The sequence below is a fragment of the Doryrhamphus excisus genome, linkage group LG17 (genome assembly GCF_037039965.1).
Source record: "Doryrhamphus excisus strain RoL-2023G ecotype Guam linkage group LG17, RoL_Dexc_Guam_v1.1, whole genome shotgun sequence".
Lineage (NCBI taxonomy): Eukaryota > Metazoa > Chordata > Actinopteri > Syngnathiformes > Syngnathidae > Doryrhamphus > Doryrhamphus excisus.
In genome coordinates, this window is record NC_136373.1 from 14870204 (window position 1) to 14877384 (window position 7181).

Sequence of the window (7181 nt, forward strand, 5' to 3'; positions counted from 1 at the left end):
AAGACCAGACCTAGAACTTGTCTCTTGCAAAGGGAACATAGCAGCCAAATATAGCCCGGTAGTCTCTACGGCCGCTTCACATCCACAAGGCTCTACGGGGCTCTGCAAGCGGTACTTAACTTTGGATGCCTGCCATGTAGTCACTTACTATCAAGCATCATAACTAAACAAAATAAATCATCACCGTGCAGTGGAGCAAAAAAAACGGTGCCTCCTAACCTAATGCAGTTGGATGAGAAATACAGCAAGAGCCAAAAATAGAAGAGAAATGCACCATATTTAATAGAAGCAGCATGTTCCAAACTTCGGGGTTGTGACCCAGGTCACTTTTTATTGGGTCACAGTCAACATAAAATGCTGTAAAAAAAAACAAAAAAAAACTTTATTGGTCATTAAGCAGGCACACAACTTCCTTCCTGCTTTGTTGTCATTAAATGAATCATGTATGTCTTGTGTATGAGCGTGTGTGTACTGTCAATAAACACAAAGATGAAGAAATATGAAATATAATGAAATGTATGAAAACAGAGTATCACATAATCAGTTCACAGTTCCACATGTCCAAAAGGAGTAGGAAGAAGCAAAGCTTATTAAATCCTACCCCTCCATCTGGTACTTTTACAATCAGTAACTGTTACATTTGTTCACTTCCTGCTTTCCTAATATATATATATATATATATATTTTTTAAAGACAAAAAATATTTTTTAAATAAAAAAATAACAATAAATAAATAAATATTTGTATTATAAAAATAAATACAATTAATGAATATATATATTCTGATATACCGTATTTTCTGGACTATAAGTCGCTCCGGAGTATAAGTCACACAAGGCCAAAAATACATAATTTGGTAGAAAAAAAAACATACATAAGTCGCACTGGAGTATAAGTCGCATTTTTTGTGGGTAAATTATTATTTTTTGCAAATAAATTATTTTACAAACTACTGTATTTTCCAGACTATAATTCACACTTTTTTTCATCGGTTGGCTGTTCCTGCGACTTATACTCCAGAGCGACTTATAAATGAAAAAAGTGTTTATGTTACATAAACACTGGACACCTTTTCTGTTCATGTTTATTTTTTGTGTAGCTAATAACCATTGTGTTAGCATATCTTACACCTATTCAGCCTGTTCTCTATTCTTTTATTGTTAGAACTTGCCTTCCAAGAGGACGTAATGTCTGTTTTGGTTAAGTAGTTTATAAAATAAATTACCCGCAAAAAATGTTACTTATACTCCAGTGCGACTTATGTATGTTTTTTTTCTACCTAATTATGCATTTTTGGCCTTGTGCGACTTATACTCCGGTGCGACTCGTGTATGTTTTTTTCGACCTAATTAGCATTTTTAGCCTTGTGCGACTTATATACTTGAGAAAATACGGTACTTGACCAAAACAGACAGTTCTAACAATAAAAGAATAGACAACAGATATACTAACACAATGGTTATTCAGCTACACAAAAATAAACATGAACAGAAAAGGTGTCCAGTGTTTATGTAACATAAACAGATTTTTTTCATTTATAAGTCGCTCTGGAGTATAAGTCACAGGAACAGCCAACCTATGAAAAAAAGTGGAAAATACGGTAATTTAATTGTTTGGGTTTTTTTGGGGCGGGGTTGGTCACATACGGAAGTTGTTTTTTTTTTATTTTATTTTTACCACGTACCAAAGTATGAGGTGATACCATAGTAAGTGTCAATATAGTGATACTATATATAGCACATCATGACTGGTTCAAGACTCTTCATCCTTGTATTTAGCAAACATCAACTGCTTGTATTGTTTCTTGAATTGGCTCATCGTTGTGCATTGTTTGAGTTCCTCACTCAATCCATTCCATAGTTTGATTCCACATACTGAAATTCTATGGATTCAGTATACTACAATTGTATGGATTCGGTTTACATCACTAAATGAATGACACTAACCAAGGTTCCTTTACTTACTGTATTCAGGTTCTATGTTTTATTTTTGCACACTGTCTTGGTCTGTGTACCCTGATCTGATTCTAAGTATCACTTTAAAAAAAAAAAACAATATTACAATAGCACACCTATTTGTGTGAAATTCGATTGGCGTCCATCACAACAAAAACCCACCCAGACATTCTTTTTCTCGATTGTTACTGTAGTTTCTGCAGTGTGGCATTAAAGGCTGCCTTCACACTGTCACGGTCAGTCAAGGATGGCCCACATAAACAGGAAATAAATTCATCACCTTAGCTGTGAAAAAAAAATAAACAAATAAAAATATATTTTAGTTCCTGCGTAACGTGTAAACAGCCCCCCCTCCCACTTTTGCTGTCTATAAAGTCTTACCGTGTTGCATCTATATACCGTGTTTTAAGCAAACACAAGCCTGTCTGGTGCCAACTTTAAGATTAGAATAATAGCGAAGATGCGGCGCACAGCGGGGATGTCGGCATCACGCTGCGTCTGTGAAAATTCTCCTCGGCGATTCGATGCTAACTTATCAGGTCCGGTGAATAATTCGCAGATGCCTGCCAAAATTTGTTCTATCGAAAAACATTTTGTCTAATTAGCACATTCATTGGTACTAGGAAATTATGTGTCAGGCTAAGTGGAGGGTGCTGTTAAAATGACTCCCCCCTCCAACCCCCCCCCCCCCCCCCCTCGACACAGCTCAGATGGTACCTGCCCCCTCAAGCCATCTGAGCATTTCAGACATCTGTGAGCGTTAACCTGCCAAGAACAAGTCTAATGTAAAAAAATATTAAACATTCTGAAATGGAAAGACAAGCTAAGGGGGGGGGGGTCATTCTGTGGGACGGCGGAAAGCTTTCATGTAAGCACGAGTGCTGTTTTTTTAGTGTCAATGTCAAAGTGGAACTGTGTACACTGTGGGGGGCTGCTGTGTTCCAGTTACCTGGCATCAATAGAATTGGAACAGGAACGCCAATCCACATTTTCGGAAAGTCATTTCTAACCAAACACATTATGTGGAATGGCGGCGTTTCCACCAAAACAACCCAAGCAGACTAAGTCCGACTAACTCTTAACACGGTGTTTACCATACAGCCGCCCCCCCCACTTATCGCAGTTAATTGGTTCCAGGTAAGTGAATTTCTACAAAGTAGGATTTAATTCATTCATTCATTCATTTTCTACCGCTTTTCCTCACGAGGGTCGCGGAGGTGCTGGAGCCTATCCCAGCTGTCTTTGGGCGAGAGGCGGGGTACACCCTGGACTGGTGGCCAGCCAATCACAGGGCACATATAGACAAACAACCATTCACACTCACATTCATACCTATGGACAATTTGGAGTCGCTAATTAACCTAGCATGTTTTTGGAATGTGGGAGGAAACCGGAGTACCCGGAGAAAACCCACTCATGTACGGGGAGAACGTGCAAACTCCATATAGAGATGCTTGAGGGGGGAATCGAACACCGGTCTCCTGGCTGTGTGGCCTGTGTGCTTACCACTCGAGCTTGCAATATTCATTAATTCATTCATTTTCTAGCGCTTACCCTCACGATGGTCACGGGGGATGCTGGAGCCTATCCCAGCTGTCTTAGGGCGAGAGGCGGGGTTTGCATGTTCTCCCCGCACATGTGTGGGTTTTCTCCGGGTACTCCGGTTTCCTCCCACATTCCAAAAACATGCTAGGTTAATTAGCGACTCCAAATTGTCCATAGGTATGAATGTGAGTGTGAATGGTTGTTTGTCTATATGTGCCCTGTGATTGGCTGGCCACCAGTCCAGGGTGTACCCCGCCTCTCGCCCGAAGACAGCTGGGATAGACTCCAGAACCCCCCCCCCCCCCCCCCCCCCCGCGACCCTCCTGAGGAAAAGCGGTAGAAAATTAATGAATGAATATCTACTATAGACTGCATGGTGGTTAAGTGGTTAGCGACCCGAGTTCGATTCCACCCTCGGCCATCTCTGTATGGAGTTTGCATGTTCTCCCCGTGCATGCGTGGGTTTTCTCCGGGTACTCCGGTTTCCTCCCACATTCCAAAAACATGCTAGGTTAATTAGCGACTCCAAATTGTCCATAGGTATGAATGTGAGTGTGAATGGTTGTTTGTCTATATGTGCCCTGTGATTGGCTGGCCACCAGTCCAGGGTGTACCCCGCCTCTCGCCCGAAGACAGCTGGAATAGACTCCAGCAAGCCCGCAACCCTCATGAGGATAAGCGGTAGAAAAATTAATATCTACTATATTACATAACACAAGTTTAATAGTGACTATAGGGGTGTTATTTCATGTCTAGAGGGCTCTAATAATGTTAGGTTTTACATAAATATTCCATTCATAAAAAATGGATCCTATTTAGCAGAAATTCACTTATTACGGTCGAGTCTGGTAACAATTAACTCAGATAAACGATGGATTACTGACCATCTCCAAAATGAGCTATACTGTAATTTGGGTGACTTTTTCATCTAAATCTGCATTTTAGTCTTGATACAATCCTGTTCACACACACACACATTCAAGCAATCATACAAAGTCTCACATATAAATGTTCCAGGGACTTACTAGTCTTTGGTTTAATTGTGGAGTCCTCGCTTTCCACAGGTCTGTTGCATCTGTTGGGAAACAAACGAGGAAAAAGTCAAAATAAACAGTATGAAGGGAAAAAGGCAATCATTCAGTAATTGTTCAAACTTAATATTCACAATGGAACCTCTAATCTCAACCGTCCCTTAGGCTCCATATTTTTCGCGGAAAATACACCCCTACAATCACATAAACCTTCATTGTTCTCACCGCCGACATCAGGACGTCAGCAGAGACGTCAGCATATTATGCAAGACTTCAGCGTGGCTCAGATAAGTGAGCGTCAAAGGACTGACTTTAAGGACACGTCTTGCTTTTTCTTTGGCTGTACTGTGGCACTTATTTGCAAAAAAAAAAAAAAAAGCCTCATTAAGGTGAATAGACAAGAATATGCAAACCTTGGTTTTAGACAAATTATTAATATTGACATATTCTAACAGTCCACCTGGAATTATTGTATCGGTAAAAGTGTCATGTAACCTGCTATATGTGATTGTGTCCATTTTTTCAGGACCACTTTGTAAATAGAAAACCATATCAAATAACCAAATTGATAAAAAAAAAAAAGCTACCTAAACCATCAAAATGTTGGCTCAAGCCATGATGTGGAGTTTCAATGAAATACTTTGGAAAGAACGGATGGGCCGTATTTAAACACTTGGCGGGCCGGATGTGGCCCCCGGGCCGTAGTTTGCCTACCCCTGGTATATACCGCCAATTAACCTAGCATGTTTTTGGAATGTGGGAGGAAACCGGAGTACCCGGAAAAAAACCCACGCATGCACAGGGAGAACATGCAAACTCCACACAGAGATGGAATTGAACTCGGGTCTCCTAGCTGTGAGGCCTGCACGCTAACCACTTGTTTGACGTGCAGCCATATAATATTTATTCATTTATTCATGTTTTACCGCTTATCTTCACTAGGGTCGCAGGAGTTGCTGGAGTCTATCCCAGCTGTTTTCAGGCGAGAGGCGGGCTACACCCTGGACTGGTGGTCAGCCAATCACAGGGCACATATAGACAAACAACCATTCACACTCACATTCATACCTATGGACAATTTGGAGTCGCTAATTAACCTAGCATGTTTTTGGAATGTGGGAGGAAACCGGAGTACCCGGAAAAAAACCCACGCATGCACGGGGAGAACATGCAAACTCCACACAGAGATGACCGAGGATGGAATTGAACTCCGGTCTCCTAGCTGTGAGGCCTGCGCGCTAACCACTCATCCACCGTGCAGCCATATAATATTTATTCTTTCATTCAGTTTCTACCGCTTACCCTCAATAGGGTCATGGGGGTGCTGGAGCCTATCCCAGCTGTTTTCAGGCGAGAGGCGGGGTACACCCTGGACTGGTGGCCAGCCAATCACAGGGCACATATAGACAAACAACCATTCACACTCACATTCATACCTATGGACAATTTGGAGTCGCTAATTAACCTAGCATGTTTTTGGAATGTGGGAGGAAACCAGAGTACCCGGAAAAAAACCCACGCATGCACGGGGAGAACATGCAAACTACACACAGAGATGGAATTGAACTCGGGTCTCCTAGCTGTGAGGCCTGCACGCTAACCACTCATCCGCCGTGAATATAGACAAACAACCATTCACACTCACATTCATTCCTATGGACAATTTGGAGTCGCTAATTAACCTAGCATGTTTAGCATGTCCACACAGAGATGACCTAGGATGGAATTGAACTCGGTTCTCCTAGCTGTGAGGCACACCACTCACTCACCGTGCAACCTCGCAACATTTCAATTGTTATATTTTATATTGATGAGGGCTATGTAGCATTTAAGCTAACTTCTGCCTGTAAATCATTACTTTGTTTGACTATATGATGATGATAATAATAACAATGGACATTTTACTCATCACTCTATATGCCTTGTTGTGCCTTATCAGCTGTTACATTTAACTAGTTTGACTTGATCACGTCAAAAGAGAAGAGGAATTGTTCCTTGGCTAGCTTTAAAGCTTTAAAGCTTTAAAGCAGGGTCTGACCGGTTTGATGGCTGTGTTAAAATTAGAAAACGTGTAGGAGGCAAGCTGTGTCTGCGCCATGATGACGACCGAACTATAAATACTTGAATATTTCAATGACAAGAACGACGACCACTAACTCTTAAGTGTCCTCTGCGTGGGTCCACACGCGGCAGGTTACATTTAAAAGTACAAAAATAACATTAAAAAAATTCTGTAAGTTTAAGAGGATGCCCGTCCGATTACATACCCTTTTTTTTAGCTGCTGTGGTCGTTGCTCTATGCTTGTTTTCGTTCAGCTTGCTGTGTTTTTCTCCATAACATCTGCATCAACAAGCACTGATAGCACCTGTAGCTTAGGCACATACAGGACAGCATTCAAATGAAATTGCTGACATCTACTGGTCACTTTAAGTATTGCGTCCACATACACTAATGTTACATTTCATAGGACAAATGCACACATCTACAAAAACACTATATCCAATAACTCTCTTGTATTTGATTATATTAGATTAAGCAAGTAGGTTGATGTGAAGTGTTCTGGAGTTTGTCCTGTAGTTCAAAAACTCCAGCCAGATATGCTTTATATTGCAGGACCACTAACGACCAAATATGGTAATGGTTTTATTT

The 7181-nt window shown here is 41.0% G+C and overlaps 1 long non-coding RNA gene across 1 annotated transcript; it reads right to left on the reverse strand.

Moving 5' to 3' along the window:
• Window positions 1-1618: 1618 nt before the first annotated feature.
• LOC144901917 (uncharacterized) lies at window positions 1619-6907 on the reverse strand. The gene is made up of 3 exons (XR_013630080.1): window positions 6799-6907; window positions 4526-4575; window positions 1619-2240 (listed from the first exon to the last, which is right to left on the reverse strand). It is a non-coding gene; the product is annotated as an uncharacterized LOC144901917 (long non-coding RNA).
• Between the last annotated feature and the right edge of the window lie 274 nt (window positions 6908-7181).